The sequence below is a fragment of the Gymnoscopelus microlampas genome (genome assembly GCF_963454915.1).
Source record: "Gymnoscopelus microlampas genome assembly, chromosome: 12".
Taxonomy (NCBI): domain Eukaryota; kingdom Metazoa; phylum Chordata; class Actinopteri; order Myctophiformes; family Myctophidae; genus Gymnoscopelus; species Gymnoscopelus microlampas.
The window spans coordinates 6,439,010-6,461,658 of record NC_139949.1 but is presented as its reverse complement, the minus strand read 5'-3'; the positions used below and the strand labels follow the sequence as shown (position 1 = coordinate 6,461,658).

Sequence of the window (22,649 nt, the reverse complement as noted above, 5' to 3'; positions counted from 1 at the left end):
TTCGTAGGAAATTTCTTTCTAGTGTAACGTTGAAATCCGCCCAATACGAAACTTCGTCCGTCCGTAACTGCCGCACCGTTTACACTAACCCGGCAAACTATACATCAAAACGTGCGGATTGGCCGGGAATAGTGTGCTCGAAAGTTTTTCGTCGCTGCACGTTACCATTGCGACGTTATTAGCACAAAACTGCTAAACTCCGCCCCTTTTGGCCGTACGCACCGCGCAAAATGCTTCTCCTCCCACACGGTTTACTCGTTAGTGGCAATGTATACATCAAAACGTGCGGGACGACCGCCCCACTTACCGCATTACTTTTCTCGCCATTTCGTGTTACCATGGCGACGTAATTGGCAAAAAACTATGAAAACACTCCTTTTTTTGGCCGCGCGCGGCGCCCCAAATGCTACTCCTCCCACACGGTTCACTCGTTAGTGGCAATGTATACATCAAAACGTGCGGGACAACCGGCCCACCTACCGCATTACTTTGTTCACCGTTTCGCATTACCACGGCGACAAAACCCCCAGCCAACGCAGGCACACTTAAATTTTCGTAGGAAATTTCTTTCTAGTTAAGTGTGCCTGCCATGTTAATGGCAAGGGCACACTTGTTGAGATCCGCCAGATTTATTAATATTTAATATTCTTCCCGCAAAATTTCGTCCGTCCGTAACTGCCGCACGGTTTACACTACCGCCGCAATATATATATCAAAACGTGCGGCTTGGTCGGGAATGATGTGCTCGGAAACGATTTTCCGTCACGCGTTACCATGGCGACGTTATTAGCAAAAAACAGCGAAACTCCGCCCCTTTTGGCCGCACGTACCGCGCAAAACGCTTCTCCTCCCACACGGTTTACTCGTTAGTCGCAATGTATATATCAAAACGTGCGGGACGACCGTCCCACTTACCGCATTACTTTTTTCGCCGTTTCGCGTTACCACGCCCACGTTATTAGCAAAAACATGTAGCCGCGCCCCCTTTCAGTCCCAAATTCAGACTCATTCTGACTTGACTTACTCTTCATCATCATCCCCCATTCACACCCATGTTAACCATCATCATCCTCACTCCCCCATTCACTCCCATGTTAACGGTTACGGGGAGGGGGGGAAACCACCCAGAGACTCTAGGGCTCCTGCTATAATCCATGTGGCAGCTGTAACCACCAATGAGCTTCGTGTGTTGAAGCTCCGCCCCCTCTGCCTTCCTATTGGCCGAGCTTTAAATGGCCGTAACTTCTGTTTGCAGCATGGTACCGCCCCCAAACTTCGTCAAGGACTTTATTTTTTTACGAACTTTTTTTTTTTTCCGACATTTTTTTTTTCCGACATTTTTTTTTTTCTTAATTTTTTTTTCCGAACTTTTTTTTTTCGATTTTTTTTTTTTTACACCAAAACACTTTTTGAAGGGTATGCAACTCGTTGGTCCAACCCGGACTTGGACCTCTTCACTTCCGGTTTGAAAAGTGCCCAAAATGATCTGAAACTTCGCCTACCCCCCCTAAATTGGGGTCTGCGAACACATCCGTCACAACAGGAAGTGGATATTTCACTTCCGGTTTTCAAAAGTGCCCAAAATGCTCCCAAACTTCGCCTACCCCCCCTAAATGGGGGACTGCGAACAATTGTATAATTGGCACTTTTTGCGTCAGACCTTCAGAAGTGGGCGAAACAAGCACTCAAACCATTTATTCACTTCGGTTTCTGAAAATTTCCCGAAATGCTCCGAAACTTTGCCTACCCCCCCTAAATGGGGGACTGCAAACAATAGTATAATGGGCACTTTCTGCGTCAGACCTTCAGAAGTGGGTGAAACAAGCACTCAAACCCATTTAAGTAATTGTTTATATATTTTTTTAAATTATTATATTTTTTAAAAATGTTGTTTTAGATTCTCATTTTTACCTTCAATTTTTCTGTTTTTTAATTTTCCTTTTTTGACTTTCCGTTTATTTTTTATTAATTTTTTAAACATTATTTTGCTGTTTTTTTTCTTTACTTTTTTGGCCTCCCGAGGGGATCAAAATGCTACTCCTCCCACACGGTTGACACGGCCCCGCCAATGTATACATCAAAACGTGCGGGACGACCGGCCCACTTACCGCATTACTTTTTACACCGTTTCGCGGTACCACGGCGACAAAACCCCCAGCCAACGCAGGCACACTTAAATTTTCGTAGGAAATTTCTTTCTAGTTAAGTGTGCCTACCATGTTAATGGTAGAGGCACACTTATTGAGATCCGACGGATTTATTAATACATAATATTTATTCCCGCAAAACTTTGTCCGTCCGTACAGGCCGCACGGTTTACACTACCGCCGCAATATATATATCAAAACGTGCGGCTTGGTCGGGAATCGTGTGCTCGGAAGTTTCTCGCCGTTACGCGTTACCATGGCGACGTTATTAGCAAAAAACAGCTAAACTCCGCCCCTTTTGGCCGCACGTACCGCGCAAAACGCTTCTCCTCCCACACGGTTTACTCGTTAGTCGCAATGTATATATCAAAACGTGCGGGACGACCGTCCCACTTACCGCATTACTTTTTTCACCGTTTCGCGTTACCACGCCCACGTTATTAGCAAAAACATGTAGCCGCGCCCCCTTTCAGTCCCAAATTCAGACTCATTCTGACTTGACTTACTCTTCATCATCATCCCCCATTCACACCCATGTTAACCATCATCATCCTCACTCCCCCATTCACTCCCATGTTAACCATCATCATCCTCACTCCCCCATTCACTCCCATGTTAACGGTTACGGGGAGGGGGGGAAACCACCCAGAGACTCTAGGGCTCCTGCTATAATCCATGTGGCAGCTGTAACCACCAATGAGCTTCGTGTGTTGAAGCTCCGCCCCCTCTGCCTTCCTATTGGCCGAGCTTTAAATGACCGTAACTTCTGTTTGCAGCATGGTACCGCCCCCAAACTTTGTCATGGACTTTATTTTTTTACGAACTTTTTTTTTTTCCCGAAAAATTTTTTTTTCCGACATTTTTTTTTTTTTTTTTAATTTTTTTTTCCGAACTTTTTTTTTTTTTTTTTTTTTTTTTTCACCAAAACACTTTTTGAAGGGTATGCAACTCGATGGTCCAACCCGGACTTGGACCTCTTCACTTCTGGTTTCAAAAGTGCCCAAAATGATCTGAAACTTTGCCTACCCCGCCTAAATTGGGCTCTGCGAACACATCCGTCACAACAGGAAGTGGATATTTCACTTCCGGTTTTGAAAAGTGCCCAAAATGCTCCCAAACTTCGCCTACCCCCCCTAAATGGGGGACTGCGAACAATTGTATAATTGGCACTTTTTGCGTCAGACCTTCAGAAGTGGGCGAAACAAGCACTCAAACCATTTATTCACTTCCGGTTTCTGAACATTTCCCGAAATGCTCCGAAACTTTGCCTACCCCCCCTAAATGGGGGACTGCAAACAATAGTATAATGGGCACTTTCTGCGTCAGACCTTCAGAAGTGGGTGAAACAAGCACTCAAACCCATTTAAGTAATTGTTTATATATTTTTAAAAATTATTAAATTTTTTTCAAATGTTGTTTTAGATTCTCATTTTTACCTTCAATTTTTCTGTTTTTTAATTTTCCTTTTTTGACTTTCGGTTTATTTTTTCTTAATTTTTGAAACATTATTTTGCTGTTTTTTTCTTTACTTTTTTGGCCGCCCAAAGGGATCAAAATGCTACTCCTCCCACACGGTTCACACGGCCCCCTCAATGTATACATCAAAACGTGCGGGACGACCGGCCCACCAACCGCATTACTTTTTTCACCGTTTCGCATTACCACGGCGACAAAACCCCCAGCCAACGTAGGCACACTTAAATTTTCGTAGGAAATTTCTTTCTAGTGTAACGTTGAAATCCGCCCAATACGAAACTTCGTCCGTCCGTAACTGCCGCACCGTTTACACTAACCCGGCAAACTATACATCAAAACATGCGGATTGGCCGGGAATAGTGTGCTCGGAAGTTTTTCGTCGCTGCACGTTACCATTGCGACGTTATTAGCACAAAACTGCTAAACTCCGCCCCTTTTGGCCGCACGCACCGCGCAAAATGCTTCTCCTCCCACACGGTTTACTCGTTAGTGGCAATGTATACATCAAAACCTGCGGGACGACCGCCCCACTTACCGCATTACTTTTCTCGCCATTTCGTGTTACCATGGCGACGTAATTGGCAACAAACTATGAAAACACTCGTTTTTTTGGCCGCGCGCGGCGCCCCAAATGCTACTCCTCCCACACGGTTCACTCGTTAGTGGCAATGCATACATCAAAACGTGCGGGACGACCGGCCCACCTACCGCATTACTTTGTTCACCGTTTCGCATTACCACGGCGACAAAACCCCCAGCCAACGCAGGCACACTTAAATTTTCGTAGGAAATTTCTTTCTAGTGTAACGTTGAAATCCGCCCAATACGAAACTTCGTCCGTCCGTAACTGCCGCACCGTTTACACTAACCCGGCAAACTATACATCAAAACGCGCGGATTGGCCGGGAATAGTGTGCTCGGAAGTTTTTCGTCGCTGCACGTTACCATTGCGACGTTATTAGCACAAAACTGCTAAACTCCGCCCCTTTTGGCCGCACGCACCGCGCAAAATGCTTCTCCTCCCACACGGTTTACTCGTTAGTGGCAATGTATACATCAAAACGTGCGGGACGACCGCCCCACTTACCGCATTACTTTTCTTGCCATTTCGTGTTACCATGGCGACGTAATTGGCAACAAACTATGAAAACACTCGTTTTTTTGGCCGCGCGCGGCGCCCCAAATGCTACTCCTCCCACACGGTTCACTCGTTAGTGGCAATGTATACATCAAAACGTGCGGGACGACCGGCCCACCTACCGCATTACTTTGTTCACCGTTTCGCGGTACCACGGCGACAAAACCCCCAGCCAACGCAGGCACACTTAAATTTTCGTAGGAAATTTCTTTCTAGTTAAGTGTGCCTGCCATGTTAATGGCAAGGGCACACTTGTTGAGATCCGCCAGATTTATTAATCCATAATATTTAACGCCGCAAAAGTTCGTCCGTCCGTACAGGCCGCACGGTTTACACTACCGCAACAATATATACATCAAAACGTGCGGCCTGCTCGGGAATCGTGTGCTCGGAAACGATTTTCCGTCACGCGTTACCATGACGACGTTATTAGCAAAAAACAGCTAAACTCCGCCCCTTTTGGCCGCACGTACCGCGCAAAACGCTTCTCCTCCCACACGGTTTACTCGTTAGTCGCAATGTATATATCAAAACGTGCGGGACCACCGTCCCACTTACCGCATTACTTTTTTCGCCGTTTCGCGTTACCACGCCCACGTTATTAGCAAAAACATGTAGCCGCGCCCCCTTTCAGTCCCAAATTCAGACTCATTCTGACTTGACTTACTCTTCATCATCATCCTCCATTCAGACCCATGTTAACCATCATCATCCTCACTCCCCCATTCACTCCCATGTTAACGGTTACGGGGAGGGGGGGAAACCACCCAGAGACTCTAGGGCTCCTGCTATAATCCATGTGGCAGCTGTAACCACCAATGAGCTTCGTGTGTTGAAGCTCCGCCCCCTCTGCCTTCCTATTGGCCGAGCTTTAAATGCCCGTAACTTCTGTTTGCAGCATGGTACCGCCCCCAAACTTTGTCATGGACTTTATTTTTTTACGAACTTTTTTTTTTTCCAAATTTTTTTTTTTTTCCACAAATTTTTTTTTTCTTAATTTTTTTTTTCGATTTTTTTTTTTTTACACCAAAACACTTTTTGAAGGGTATGCAACTCGATGGTCCAACCCGGACTTGGACCTCTTCACTTCCGGTTTGAAAAGTGCCCAAAATGCTCTGAAACTTCGCCTACCCCCCCTAAATTGGGTTCTGCGAACACAACCGTCACAACAGGAAGTGGATTTATCACTTCCGGTTTTGAAAAGTGCCCAGAATGCTCCCAAACTTCGCCTACCCCCCCTAAATGAGGGACTGCGAACAATTGTATAATTGGCACTTTTTGCGTCAGACCTTCAGAAGTGGGTGAAACAAGCACTCAAACCCATTTAAGTGATTGTTTATATATTTTTAAAAATTATTACATTTTTTTCAAATGTTGTTTTAGATGCTCATTTTTACTTTCAATTTTTCTGTTTTTTAATTTTCCTTTTTTGACTTTCCGTTTAGTTTTTATTAATTTTTGAAAAAATATTTTGCTGTTTTTATCTTTACTTTTTTGGCCGCCCGAGGGGATAAAAATGCTACTCCTCCCACACGGTTGACACGACCCCGCCAATGTATACATCAAAACGTGCGGGACGACCGGCCCACTTACCGCATTACTTTTTACACCGTTTCGCGGTACCACGGCGACAAAACCCCCAGCCAACGCAGGCACACTTAAATTTTCGTAGGAAATTTCTTTCTAGTGTAACGTTGAAATCCGCCCAATACGAAACTTCGTCCGTCCGTAACTGCCGCACCGTTTACACTAACCCGGCAAACTATACATCAAAACGTGCGGATTGGCCGGGAATAGTGTGCTCGGAAGTTTTTTGGCGCTACGCGTTACCATTGCGACGTTATTAGCACAAAACTGCTAAACTCCGCCCCTTTTGGCCGCACGCACCGCGCAAAATGCTTCTCCTCCCACACGGTTTACTCGTTAGTGGCAATGTATACATCAAAACGTGCGGGACGACCGCCCCACTTACCGCATTACTTTTTTTGCCATTTCGTGTTACCATGGCGACGTAATTGGCAACAAACTATGAAAACACTCGTTTTTTGGGCCGCGCGCGGCGCCCCAAATGCTACTCCTCCCACACGGTTCACTCGTTAGTGGCAATGTATACATCAAAACGTGCGGGACGACCGGCCCACCTACCGCATTACTTTTTTCACCGTTCCGCATTACCACGGCGACAAAACCCCCAGCCAACGCAGGCACACTTAAATTTTCGTAGGAAATTTCTTTCTAGTTAAGTGTGCCTGCCATGTTAATGGCAGAGGCACACTTATTGAGATCCGCCAGATTTATTAATAGAAGTTTCTATCACGCACCAAAATTTCGTCCGTCCGTAACTGCCGCACGGTTTACACTATCGCCGCAATATATATATCAAAACGTGCGGCTTGGTCGGGAATGATGTGCTCGGAAACGATTTTCCGTCACGCGTTACCATGGCGACGTTATTAGCAAAAAACAACGAAACTCCGCCCCTTTTGGCCGCACGTACCGCGCAAAACGCTTCTCCTCCCACACGGTTTACTCGTTAGTCGCAATGTATATATCAAAACGTGCGGGACGACCGCCCCACTTACCGCATTACTTTTTTCGCCGTTTCGCGTTACCACGCCCACGTTATTAGCAAAAACATGTAGCCGCGCCCCCTTTCAGTCCCAAATTCAGACTCATTCTGACTTGACTTACTCTTCATCATCATCCCCCATTCAAACCCATGTTAACCATCATCATCCTCAGTCCCCCATTCACTCCCATGTTAACGGTTACGGGGAGGGGGGGAAACCACCCAGAGACTCTAGGGCTCCTGCTATAATCCATGTGGCAGCTGTAACCACCAATGAGCTTCGTGTGTTGAAGCTCCGCCCCCTCTGCCTTCCTATTGGCCGAGCTTTAAATGACCGTAACTTCTGTTTGCAGCATGGTACCGCCCCCAAACTTTGTCATGGACTTTATTTTTTTACGAACTTTTTTTTTTTCCCAAAATTTTTTTTTTTAGACTTTTTTTTTTTTTTCTTAATTTTTTTTTCCGAACTTTTTTTTTTTGGATTTTTTTTTTTTTCACCAAAACACTTTTTGAAGGGTATGCAACTCGATGGTCCAACCCGGACTTGGACCTCTTCACTTCCGGTTTGAAAAGTGCCCAAAATGATCTGAAACTTCGCCTACCCCCCCTAAATTGGGCTCTGCGAACACAACCGTCACAACAGGAAGTGGATATATCACTTCCGGTTTTGAAAAGTGCCCGAAATGCTCCCAAACTTCGCCTACCCTCCCTAAATGGGGGACTGCGAACAATTGTATAATTGGCACTTTCTGCGTCAGACCTTCAGAAGTGGGTGAAACAAGCACTCAAACCCATTTAAGTAATCGTTTATATATTTTAAAAAATTATTACATTTTTTTCAAATGTTGTTTTAGATGCTCATTTTTACCTTCAATTTTTCTGTTTTTTAATTTTCCTTTTTTGACTTTCGGTTTATTTTTGATTAATTCTTTAAACATTATTTTGCTGTTTTTTTCTTTACTTTTTTGGCCGCCCGAGGGGATCAAAATGCTACTCCTCCCACACGGTTGACACGGCCCCGCCAATGTATACATCAAAACGTGCGGGACGACCGGCCCACTTACCGCATTACTTTTTACACCGTTTCGCATTACCACGGCGACAAAACCCCCAGCCAACGCAGGCACACTTAAATTTTCGTAGGAAATTTCTTTCTAGTTAAGTGTGCCTACCATGTTAATGGTAGAGGCACACTTATTGAGATCCGCCATATATATTAATATTTAATATTTATCGCCGCAAAACTTCGTCCGTCCGTACAGGCCGCACGGTTTACACTACCGACGCAATATATATATCAAAACGTGCGGCTTGGTCGGGAATCGTGTGCTCGGAAGCGATTTTCCGTCACGCGTTACCATGGCGACGTTATTAGCAAAAAACAGCTAAACTCCGCCCCTTTTGGCCGCACGTACCGCGCAAAACGCTTCTCCTCCCACACGGTTTACTCGTTAGTCGCAATGTATATATCAAAACGTGCGGGACGACCGTCCCACTTACCGCATTACTTTTTTCGCTGTTTCGCGTTACCACGCCCACGTTATTAGCAAAAACATGTAGCCGCGCCCCCTTTTCAGTCCCAAATTCAGACTCATTCTGACTTGACTTACTCTTCATCATCATCCTCCATTCACACCCATGTTAACCATCATCATCCTCACTCCCCCATTCACTCCCATGTTAACGGTTACAGGGAGGGGGGGAAACCACCCAGAGACTCTAGGGCTCCTGCTATAATCTATATGGAAGCTGTAACAACCAATGAGCTTCGTGTGTTGAAGCTCCGCCCCCTCTGCCTTCCTATTGGCCGAGCTTTAAATGGCCGTAACTTCTGTTTGCAGCATGGTATCGCCCCCAAACTTTGTCATGGACTTTATATTTTTACAAACTTTTTTTTTTTCCGAAATTTTTTTTTTTCCGAAATTTTTTTTTTCCCGACATTTTTTTTTTTTTTCTTAATTTTTTTTTTCAACTTTTTTTTTTCGATTTTTTTTTTTTTACACCAAAACACTTTTTGAAGGGTAAGCAACTCGATGGTCCAACCCGGACTTGGACCTCTTCACTTCCGGTTTCAAAAGTGCCCAAAATGATCTGAAACTTCGCCTACCCCCCCTAAATTGGGGTCTGCCAACACATCCGTCATAAAAGGAAGTGGATATTTCACTTCCGGTTTTGAAAAGTGCCCGAAATGCTCCGAAACTTCGCCTACCCCCCCTAAATGGGGGACTGCGAACGATTGTATAATTGGCACTTTTTGCGTCAGACCTTCAGAAGTGGGTGAAACAAGCACTCAAACCCATTTAAGTAATTGTTTATATATTTTAAAAAATTATTACATTTTTTTCAAACGTTGTTTTACATGCTCATTTTTACCTTCAATTTTTCTGTTTTTTAATTTTCCTTTTTTGACTTTCAGTTTATTTTTTATTAATTTTTGAAACATTATTTTGCTGTTTTTTTCTTTACTTTTTTGGCCGCCCGAGGGGATCAAAATGCTACTCCTCCCACACGGTTGACACGGCCCCGCCAATGTATACATCAAAACGTGCGGGACGACCGGCCCACTTACCGCATTACTTTTTACACCGTTTCGCGGTACCACGGCGACAAAACCCCCAGCCAACGTAGGCACACTTAAATTTTCGTAGGAAATTTCTTTCTAGTTAAGTGTGCCTACCATGTTAATGGTAGTGGCACACTTATTGAGATCCGCCATACTTATTAATATTTATTTATTTCACGCCGCAAAACTTCGTCCGTCCGTACAGGCCGCACGGTTTACACTATCGGCGCAATATATATATCAAAACGTGCGGCTTGGTCGGGAATCGTGTGCTCGGAAACGATTTTCCGTCACGCGTTACCATGGCGACGTTATTAGCAAAAAACAGCTAAACTCCGCCCCTTTTGGCCGCACGTACCGCGCAAAACGCTTCTCCTCCCACACGGTTTACTCGTTAGTCGCAATGTATATATCAAAACGTGCGGGACGACCGTCCCACTTACCGCATTACTTTTTTCGCCGTTTCGCGTTACCACGCCCACGTTATTAGCAAAAACATGTAGCCGCGCCCCCTTTCAGTCCCAAATTCAGACTCATTCTGACTTGACTTACTCTTCATCATCATCCTCCATTCACACCCATGTTAACCATCATCATCCTCACTCCCCCATTCACTCCCATGTTAACGGTTACGGGGAGGGGGGGAAACCACCCAGAGACTCTAGGGCTCCTGCTATAATCCATGTGGCAGCTGTAACAACCAATGAGCTTCGTGTGTTGAAGCTCCGCCCCCTCTGCCTTCCTATTGGCCGAGCTTTAAATGGCCGTAACTTCTGTTTGCAGCATGGTACCGCCCCCAAACTTTGTCATCGACTTTATTTTTTTATGAACTTTTTTTTTTCCGAACATTTTTTTTTTTTCGACAATTTTTTTTTTATTATTATTTTTTTTTTTTCAAACTTTTTTTTTTCGATTTTTTTTTTTTTACACCAAAACACTTTTTTAAGGGTATGCAACTCGATGGTCCAACTGGGACTTGGACCTCTTCACTTCCGGTTTCAAAAGTGCCCAAAATGATCTGAAACTTCGCCTACCCCCCCTAAATTAGGGTCTGCGAACACATCCGTCACAACAGGAAGTGGATATTACACTTCCGGTTTTGAAAAGTGCCCAAAATGCTCCCAAACTTCGCCTAGCCCCCCTAAATGGGGGACTGCGAACAATTGTATAATTGGCACTTTTTGCGTCAGACCTTCAGAAGTGGGCGAAACAAGCACTCAAACCATTTATTCACTTCCGGTTTCTGAAAATTTCCCAAAATGCTCCGAAACTTTGCCTACCCCCCCTAAATGGGGGACTGCAAACAATAGTATAATGGCCACTTTCTGCGTCAGACCTTCAGAAGTGGGTGAAACAAGCACTCAAACCCATTTAAGTAATTGTTTATATATTTAAAAAAATTATTACATTTTTTTCAAATGTTGTTTTAGATTCTCATTTTTACCTTCAATTTTTCTGTTTTTTAATTTTCCTTTTTTGACTTTCGGTTTATTTTTTCATAATTTTTCAAACATTATTTTGCTGTTTTTTTCTTTACTTTTTTGGCCGCCCGAAGGGATCAAAATGCTACTCCTCCCACACGGTTCACACGGCCCCCTCAATGTATACATCAAAACGTGCGGGACGACCGGCCCACCTACCGCATTACTTTTTTCACCGTTTCGCATTACCACGGCGACAAAACCCCCAGCCAACGTAGGCACACTTAAATTTTCGCAGGAAATTTCTTTCTAGTTAAGTGTGCCTGCCATGTTAATGGCAAGGGCACACTTGTTGAGATCCGCCAGATTTATTAATCCATAATATTTAACGCCGCAAAAGTTCGTCCGTCCGTACAGGCCGCACGGTTTACACTACCGCAACAATATATACATCAAAACGTGCGGCCTGCTCGGGAATCGTGTGCTCGGAAACGATTTTCCGTCACGCGTTACCATGACGACGTTATTAGCAAAAAACAGCTAAACTCCGCCCCTTTTGGCCGCACGTACCGCGCAAAACGCTTCTCCTCCCACACGGTTTACTCGTTAGTCGCAATGTATATATCAAAACGTGCGGGACCACCGTCCCACTTACCGCATTACTTTTTTCGCCGTTTCGCGTTACCACGCCCACGTTATTAGCAAAAACATGTAGCCGCGCCCCCTTTCAGTCCCAAATTCAGACTCATTCTGACTTGACTTACTCTTCATCATCATCCTCCATTCAGACCCATGTTAACCATCATCATCCTCACTCCCCCATTCACTCCCATGTTAACGGTTACGGGGAGGGGGGGAAACCACCCAGAGACTCTAGGGCTCCTGCTATAATCCATGTGGCAGCTGTAACCACCAATGAGCTTCGTGTGTTGAAGCTCCGCCCCCTCTGCCTTCCTATTGGCCGAGCTTTAAATGCCCGTAACTTCTGTTTGCAGCATGGTACCGCCCCCAAACTTTGTCATGGACTTTATTTTTTTACGAACTTTTTTTTTTTCCAAATTTTTTTTTTTTTCCACAAATTTTTTTTTTCTTAATTTTTTTTTTCGATTTTTTTTTTTTTACACCAAAACACTTTTTGAAGGGTATGCAACTCGATGGTCCAACCCGGACTTGGACCTCTTCACTTCCGGTTTGAAAAGTGCCCAAAATGCTCTGAAACTTCGCCTACCCCCCCTAAATTGGGTTCTGCGAACACAACCGTCACAACAGGAAGTGGATTTATCACTTCCGGTTTTGAAAAGTGCCCAGAATGCTCCCAAACTTCGCCTACCCCCCCTAAATGAGGGACTGCGAACAATTGTATAATTGGCACTTTTTGCGTCAGACCTTCAGAAGTGGGTGAAACAAGCACTCAAACCCATTTAAGTGATTGTTTATATATTTTTAAAAATTATTACATTTTTTTCAAATGTTGTTTTAGATGCTCATTTTTACTTTCAATTTTTCTGTTTTTTAATTTTCCTTTTTTGACTTTCCGTTTAGTTTTTATTAATTTTTGAAAAAATATTTTGCTGTTTTTATCTTTACTTTTTTGGCCGCCCGAGGGGATAAAAATGCTACTCCTCCCACACGGTTGACACGACCCCGCCAATGTATACATCAAAACGTGCGGGACGACCGGCCCACTTACCGCATTACTTTTTACACCGTTTCGCGGTACCACGGCGACAAAACCCCCAGCCAACGCAGGCACACTTAAATTTTCGTAGGAAATTTCTTTCTAGTGTAACGTTGAAATCCGCCCAATACGAAACTTCGTCCGTCCGTAACTGCCGCACCGTTTACACTAACCCGGCAAACTATACATCAAAACGTGCGGATTGGCCGGGAATAGTGTGCTCGGAAGTTTTTTGGCGCTACGCGTTACCATTGCGACGTTATTAGCACAAAACTGCTAAACTCCGCCCCTTTTGGCCGCACGCACCGCGCAAAATGCTTCTCCTCCCACACGGTTTACTCGTTAGTGGCAATGTATACATCAAAACGTGCGGGACGACCGCCCCACTTACCGCATTACTTTTTTTGCCATTTCGTGTTACCATGGCGACGTAATTGGCAACAAACTATGAAAACACTCGTTTTTTGGGCCGCGCGCGGCGCCCCAAATGCTACTCCTCCCACACGGTTCACTCGTTAGTGGCAATGTATACATCAAAACGTGCGGGACGACCGGCCCACCTACCGCATTACTTTTTTCACCGTTCCGCATTACCACGGCGACAAAACCCCCAGCCAACGCAGGCACACTTAAATTTTCGTAGGAAATTTCTTTCTAGTGTAACGTTGAAATCCGCCCAATACGAAACTTCGTCCGTCCGTAACTGCCGCACCGTTTACACTAACCCGGCAAACTATACATCAAAACGTGCGGATTGGCCGGGAATAGTGTGCTCGGAAGTTTTTCGTCGCTGCACGTTACCATTGCGACGTTATTAGCACAAAACTGCTAAACTCCGCCCCTTTTGGCCGCACGCACCGCGCAAAATGCTTCTCCTCCCACACGGTTTACTCGTTAGTGGCAATGTATACATCAAAACGTGCGGGACGACCGCCCCACTTACCGCATTACTTTTCTCGCCATTTCGTGTTACCATGGCGACGTAATTGGCAACAAACTATGAAAACACTCTTTTTTTTGGCCGCGCGCGGCGCCCCAAATGCTACTCCTCCCACACGGTTCACTTGTTAGTGGCAATGTACACATCAAAACGTGCGGGACGACCGGCCCACCTACCGCATTACTTTTTTCACCGTTTCGCATTACCACGGCGACAAAACCCCCAGCCAACGCAGGCACACTTAAATTTTCGTAGGAAATTTCTTTCTAGTTAAGTGTGCCTACCATGTTAATGGTAGAGGCACACTTATTGAGATCCGCCAGATTTATTAATCTATTTTATTTCACGCACCAAAAGTTCGTCCGTCCGTACAGGCCGCACGGTTTACACTACCGCAACAATATATACATCAAAACGTGCGGCCTGGTCGGGAATCGTGTGCTCGGAAGTTTCTCGCCATTACGCGTTACCATGGCGACGTTATTAGCAAAAAACAGCGAAACTCCGCCCCTTTTGGCCGCACGTACCGCGCAAAACGCTTCTCCTCCCACACGGTTTACTCGTTAGTCGCAATGTATATATCAAAACGTGCGGGACGACCGTCCCACTTACCGCATTACTTTTTTCGCCGTTTCGCGTTACCACGCCCACGTTATTAGCAAAAACATGTAGCCGCGCCCCCTTTCAGTCCCAAATTCAGACTCATTCTGACTTGACTTACTCTTCATCATCATCCCCCATTCACACCCATGTTAACCATCATCATCCTCACTCCCCCATTCACTCCCATGTTAACGGTTACGGGGAGGGGGGAAACCACCCAGAGACTCTAGGGCTCCTGCTATAATCCATGTGGCAGCTGTAACCACCAATGAGCTTTGTGTGTTGAAGCTCCGCCCCCTCTGCCTTCCTATTGGCCGAGCTTTAAATGGCTGTAACTTCTGTTTGCAGCATGGTACCGCCCCCAAACTTTGTCATCGACTTTATTTTTTTATGAACTTTTTTTTTTTCCGAACATTTTTTTTTTCCGACAATTTTTTTTTTTTCTTATTTTTTTTTTTCCAAACTTTTTTTTTTCGATTTTTTTTTTTTTACACCAAAACACTTTTTGAAGGGTATGCAACTCGATGGTCCAACTGGGACTTGGACCTCTTCACTTCCGGTTTCAAAAGTGCCCAAAATGATCTGAAACTTCGCCTACCCCCCCTAAATTAGGGTCTGCGAACACATCCGTCACAACAGGAAGTGGATATTACACTTCCGGTTTTGAAAAGTGCCCAAAATGCTCCCAAACTTCGCCTACCCCCCCTAAATGGGGGACTGCGAACAATTGTATAATTGGCACTTTTTGCGTCAGACCTTCAGAAGTGGGCGAAACAAGCACTCAAACCATTTATTCACTTCCGGTTTCTGAAAATTTCCCAAAATGCTCCGAAACTTTGCCTACCCCCCCTAAATGGGGGACTGCAAACAATAGTATAGTGGGCACTTTCTGCGTCAGACCTTCAGAAGTGGGTGAAACAAGCACTCAAACCCATTTAAGTAATTGTTTATATATTTAAAAAAATTATTACATTTTTTTCAAATGTTGTTTTAGATTCTCATTTTTACTTTCAACTTTTCTGTTTTTTAATTTTCCTTTTTTGACTTTCGGTTTATTTTTTCATCATTTTTGAAACATTATTTTGCTGTTTTTTTCTTTACTTTTTTGGCCGCCCGAAGGGATCAAAATGCTACTCCTCCCACACGGTTCACACGGCCCCCTCAATGTATACATCAAAACGTGCGGGACGACCGGCCCACCTACCGCATTACTTTTTTCACCGTTTCGCATTACCACGGCGACAAAACCCCCAGCCAACGTAGGCACACTTAAATTTTCGTAGGAAATTTCTTTCTAGTGTAACGTTGAAATCCGCCCAATACGAAACTTCGTCCGTCCGTAACTGCCGCACCGTTTACACTGACCCGGCAAACTATACATCAAAACGTGCGGATTGGCCGGGAATAGTGTGCTCGGAAGTTTTTCGTCGCTGCACGTTACCATTGCGACGTTATTAGCACAAAACTGCTAAACTCCGCCCCTTTTGGCCGCACGCACCGCGCAAAATGCTTCTCCTCCCACACGGTTTACTCGTTAGTGGCAATGTATACATCAAAACGTGCGGGACGACCGCCCCACTTACCGCATTACTTTTCTCGCCATTTCGTGTTACCATGGCGACGTAATTGGCAACAAACTATGAAAACACTCGTTTTTTTGGCCGCGCGCGGCGCCCCAAATGCTACTCCTCCCACACGGTTCACTCGTTAGTGGCAATGTATACGTCAAAACGTGCGGGACGACCGGCCCATCTACCGCATTACTTTTTTCACCGTTTCGCATTACCACGGCGACAAAACCCCCAGCCAACGCAGGCACACTTAAATTTTCGTAGGAAATTTCTTTCTAGTTAAGTGTGCCTACCATGTTAATGGTAGTGGCACACTTATTGAGATCCGCCATACTTATTAATACATAATTCATCAAGCCACAAAATTTCGTCCGTCCGTAACTGCCGCACGGTTTACACTAACGCCGCAATATATATATCTAAACGTGCGGCTTGGTCGGGAATGATGTGCTCGGAAACGATTTTCCGTCACACGTTACCATGGCGACGTTATTAGCAAAAAACAGCTAAACTCCGCCCCTTTTGGCCGCACGTACCGCGCAAAACGCTTCTCCTCCCACACGGTTTACTCGTTAGTCGCAATGTATATATCAAAACGTGCGGGACGACCGTCCCACTTACCGCATTACTTTTTTCGCCGTTTCGCGTTACCACGCCCACGTTATTAGCAAAAACCTGTAGCCGCGCCCCCTTTCAGTCCCAAATTCAGACTCATTCTGACTTGACTTACTCTTCATCATCATCCCCCATTCACACCCATGTTAACCATCATCATCCTCACTCCCCCATTCACTCCCATGTTAACGGTTACGGGGAGGGGGGAAACCACCCAGAGACTCTAGGGCTCCTGCTATAATCCATGTGGCAGCTGTAACCACCAATGAGCTTCGTGTGTTGAAGCTCCGCCCCCTCTGCCTTCCTATTGGCCGAGCTTTAAATGGCCGTAACTTCTGTTTGCAGCATGGTACCGCCCCCAAACTTTGTCATCGACTTTATTTTTTTATGAACTTTTTTTTTTTACGAACATTTTTTTTTTTCGACAATTTTTTTTTTTTTATTATTTTTTTTTTTCCAAACTTTTTTTTTTTGTTTTTTTTTTTTTTACACCAAAACACTTTTTTAAGGGTATGCAACTCGATGGTCCAACTGGGACTTGGACCTCTTCACTTCCGGTTTCAAAAGTGCCCAAAATGATCTGAAACTTCGCCTACCCCCCCTAAATTAGGGTCTGCGAACACATCCGTCATAACAGGAAGTGGATATTTCACTTCCGGTTTTGAAAAGTGCCCAAAATGCTCCCAAACTTCGCCTACCCCCCCTAAATGGGGGACTGCGAACAATTGTATAATTGGCACTTTTTGCGTCAGACCTTCAGAAGTGGGCGAAACAAGCACTCAAACCATTTATTCACTTCCGGTTTCTGAAAATTTCCCAAAATGCTCCGAAACTTTGCCTACCCCCCCTAAATGGGGGACTGCAAACAATAGTATAATGGGCACTTTCTGCGTCAGACCTTCAGAAGTGGGTGAAACAAGCACTCAAACCCATTTAAGTAATTGTTTATATATTTTAAAAAATTATTACATTTTTTTCAAATGTTGTTTTAGATTCTCATTTTTACCTTCAATTTTTCTGTTTTTTAATTTTCCTTTTTTGACTTTCGGTTTATTTTTTCATAATTTTTCAAACATTATTTTGCTGTTTTTTTCTTTACTTTTTTGGCCGCCCGAAGGGATCAAAATGCTACTCCTCCCACACGGTTCACACGGCCCCCTCAATGTATACATCAAAACGTGCGGGACGACCGGCCCACCTACCGCATTACTTTTTTCACCGTTTCGCATTACCACGGCGACAAAACCCCCAGCCAACGTAGGCACACTTAAATTTTCGTAGGAAATTTCTTTCTAGTGTAACGTTGAAATCCGCCCAATACGAAACTTCGTCCGTCCGTAACTGCCGCACCGTTTACACTAACCCGGCAAACTATACATCAAAACGTGCGGATTGGCCGGGAATAGTGTGCTCGGAAGTTTTTCGTCGCTGCACGTTACCATTGCGACGTTATTAGCACAAAACTGCTAAACTCCGCCCCTTTTGGCCGCACGCACCGCGCAAAATGCTTCTCCTCCCACACGGTTTACTCGTTAGTGGCAATGTATACATCAAAACGTGCGGGACGACCGCCCCACTTACCGCATTACTTTTCTCGCCATTTCGTGTTACCATGGCGACGTAATTGGCAACAAACTATGAAAACACTCTTTTTTTTGGCCGCGCGCGGCGCCCCAAATGCTACTCCTCCCACACGGTTCACTTGTTAGTGGCAATGTACACATCAAAACGTGCGGGACGACCGGCCCACCTACCGCATTACTTTTTTCACCGTTTCGCATTACCACGGCGACAAAACCCCCAGCCAACGCAGGCACACTTAAATTTTCGTAGGAAATTTCTTTCTAGTTAAGTGTGCCTACCATGTTAATGGTAGAGGCACACTTATTGAGATCCGCCAGATTTATTAATCTATTTTATTTCACGCACCAAAAGTTCGTCCGTCCGTACAGGCCGCACGGTTTACACTACCGCAACAATATATACATCAAAACGTGCGGCCTGGTCGGGAATCGTGTGCTCGGAAGTTTCTCGCCATTACGCGTTACCATGGCGACGTTATTAGCAAAAAACAGCGAAACTCCGCCCCTTTTGGCCGCACGTACCGCGCAAAACGCTTCTCCTCCCACACGGTTTACTCGTTAGTCGCAATGTATATATCAAAACGTGCGGGACGACCGTCCCACTTACCGCATTACTTTTTTCGCCGTTTCGCGTTACCACGCCCACGTTATTAGCAAAAACATGTAGCCGCGCCCCCTTTCAGTCCCAAATTCAGACTCATTCTGACTTGACTTACTCTTCATCATCATCCCCCATTCACACCCATGTTAACCATCATCATCCTCACTCCCCCATTCACTCCCATGTTAACGGTTACGGGGAGGGGGGAAACCACCCAGAGACTCTAGGGCTCCTGCTATAATCCATGTGGCAGCTGTAACCACCAATGAGCTTTGTGTGTTGAAGCTCCGCCCCCTCTGCCTTCCTATTGGCCGAGCTTTAAATGGCTGTAACTTCTGTTTGCAGCATGGTACCGCCCCCAAACTTTGTCATCGACTTTATTTTTTTATGAACTTTTTTTTTTTCCGAACATTTTTTTTTTCCGACAATTTTTTTTTTTTCTTATTTTTTTTTTTCCAAACTTTTTTTTTTCGATTTTTTTTTTTTTACACCAAAACACTTTTTGAAGGGTATGCAACTCGATGGTCCAACTGGGACTTGGACCTCTTCACTTCCGGTTTCAAAAGTGCCCAAAATGATCTGAAACTTCGCCTACCCCCCCTAAATTAGGGTCTGCGAACACATCCGTCACAACAGGAAGTGGATATTACACTTCCGGTTTTGAAAAGTGCCCAAAATGCTCCCAAACTTCGCCTACCCCCCCTAAATGGGGGACTGCGAACAATTGTATAATTGGCACTTTTTGCGTCAGACCTTCAGAAGTGGGCGAAACAAGCACTCAAACCATTTATTCACTTCCGGTTTCTGAAAATTTCCCAAAATGCTCCGAAACTTTGCCTACCCCCCCTAAATGGGGGACTGCAAACAATAGTATAGTGGGCACTTTCTGCGTCAGACCTTCAGAAGTGGGTGAAACAAGCACTCAAACCCATTTAAGTAATTGTTTATATATTTAAAAAAATTATTACATTTTTTTCAAATGTTGTTTTAGATTCTCATTTTTACTTTCAACTTTTCTGTTTTTTAATTTTCCTTTTTTGACTTTCGGTTTATTTTTTCATCATTTTTGAAACATTATTTTGCTGTTTTTTTCTTTACTTTTTTGGCCGCCCGAAGGGATCAAAATGCTACTCCTCCCACACGGTTCACACGGCCCCCTCAATGTATACATCAAAACGTGCGGGACGACCGGCCCACCTACCGCATTACTTTTTTCACCGTTTCGCATTACCACGGCGACAAAACCCCCAGCCAACGTAGGCACACTTAAATTTTCGTAGGAAATTTCTTTCTAGTGTAACGTTGAAATCCGCCCAATACGAAACTTCGTCCGTCCGTAACTGCCGCACCGTTTACACTAACCCGGCAAACTATACATCAAAACGTGCGGATTGGCCGGGAATAGTGTGCTCGGAAGTTTTTCGTCGCTGCACGTTACCATTGCGACGTTATTAGCACAAAACTGCTAAACTCCGCCCCTTTTGGCCGCACGCACCGCGCAAAATGCTTCTCCTCCCACGCGGTTTACTCGTTAGTGGCAATGTGTACATCAAAACGTGCGGGACGACCGCCCCACTTACCGTATTACTTTTCTCGCCATTTCGTGTTACCATGGCGACGTAATTGGCAAAAAACTATGAAAACACTCGTTTTTTTGGCCGCGCGCGGCGCCCCAAATGCTACTCCTCCCACACGGTTCACTCGTTAGTGGCAATGTATACATCAAAACGTGCGGGACGACCGGCCCACCTACCGCATTACTTTTTTCACCGTTCCGCATCACCACGGCGACAAAACCCCCAGCCAACGCAGGCACACTTAAATTTTCGTAGGAAATTTCTTTCTAGTTAAGTGTGCCTGCCATGTTAATGGCAGTGGCACACTTATTGAGATCCGCCGGATTTATTAATCCAACTTTATTTGTCGCCACAAAATTTCGTCCGTCCGTAACTGCCGCACGGTTTACACTACCGCCGCAATATATACATCAAAACGTGCGGCTTGGTCGGGAATGATGTGCTCGGAAACGATTTTCCGTCACGCGTTACCATGGCGACGTTATTAGCAAAAAACAGCTAAACTCCGCCCCTTTTGGCCGCACGTACCGCGCAAAACGCTTCTCCTCCCACACGGTTTACTCGTGAGTCGCAATGTATATATCAAAACGTGCGGGACGACCGCCCCACTTACCGCATTACTTTTTTCGCCGTTTCGCGCTACCACGCCCATGTTATTAGGAAAAACATGTAGCCGCGCCCCCTTTTCAGTCCCAAATTCAGACTCATTCTCACTTGCTTTACTCTTCATCATCATCCCCCATTCACACCCATGTTAACCATCATCATCCTCACTCCCCCATTCACTCCCATGTTAACGGTTACGGGGAGGGGGGGAAACCACCCAGAGACTCTAGGGCTCCTGCTATAATCCATGTGGCAGCTGTAACCACCAATGAGCTTCGTGTGTTGAAGCTCCGCCCCCTCTGTCTTCCTCACAGGGAAGGGGGGAAAGAGCCCAGGGACCCCAGGGCTCCTGCTATAATCCATATGGCAGCTGTAACGACGAATGGGGATGAGCTTCGGGTGTTGAAACTCCGCCCCCTCTGTCTTCCTATAGCAACCAATGGTGATGAGCTTCGTGTGTTGAAGCTCCGCCCCCTCTGTCTTCCTATTGGCTGGGCTTTAAATAGCCGTAACTTCTGTTTGCAGCATGGTAACGTCCCCAAACTTGGTTACCGACTTTCTTTCTTTACAAACTTTCTTTTTGTCCGATTTTTTTAAGCTCCGCCCCCTCTGCCTTCCTATTGGCCGGGCTTTAAATGGCCATAACTTCTGTTTGCAGCATGGTAACGTCCCCAAACTTGGTTACCGACTTTCTTTCTTTACGAACGTTCTTTTTGTCCGATTTTTTTAAGCTCCGCCGCCCCCTCTGCCTTCCTATTGGCCGGGCTTTAAATGGCCGTAACTTCTGTTTGCAGCATGGTACCGCCCCCAAACTTTGTTATCGACTTTATTTCTTTACGAACTTTTTTTTTTTCCGATTTTTTTTTTTTTCGACAAATTCTTTTTTTTCTTATTTTTTTTTTCCCAACTTTTTTTTTTTTTGATTTTTTTTTTTTTTTACACCAAAACACTTTTTGAAGGGTATGCAACTCGATGCTCCAACACGGACTTGGACCTCTTCACTTCCGGTTTCAAAAGTGCCCAAAATGATCTGAAACTTCGCCTACCCCCCCTAAATTGGGGTCTGCGAACACAACCGTCACAACAGGAAGTGGATATATCACTTCCGGTTTTGAAAAGTGCCCGAAATGCTCCGAAACTTCGCTTACCCCCACTGAATGGGGGACTACAAACAATAGTACAAAGGGCACTTTCTGCGTCAGACCTTCAGAAGTGGGTGAAACAAGCACTCAAAACCATTTGAGTAATTGTTTATATATTTAAACAAATTATTAGATTGTTTTCAAACATTGTTTTAGATGCTCATTTTTACCTTCAATTTTTCTGTTTTTTAATTTTCCTTTTTTGACTTTCGGTTTATTTCTTTAAAATTTTTGAAACATTATTTTGCTGTTTTTTTTCTTTACTTTTTTGGCCGCCCGAGGGGATCAAAATGCTACTCCTCCCACACGGTTGACACGGCCCCGCCAATGTATACATCAAAACGTGCGGGACGACCGGCCCACTTACCGCATTACTTTTTACACCGTTTCGCGGTACAACGGCGACAAAACCCCCAGCC

The 22,649-nt window shown here is 44.9% G+C and overlaps 1 protein-coding gene across 1 annotated transcript in view; it reads left to right on the top strand.

The window, feature by feature from the left end:
- LOC311057549 (uncharacterized protein) overlaps positions 1–22,649 on the top strand; it is a 432,057-nt gene that overhangs the window by 264,126 nt on the left and 145,282 nt on the right. The window lies entirely within an intron of this gene.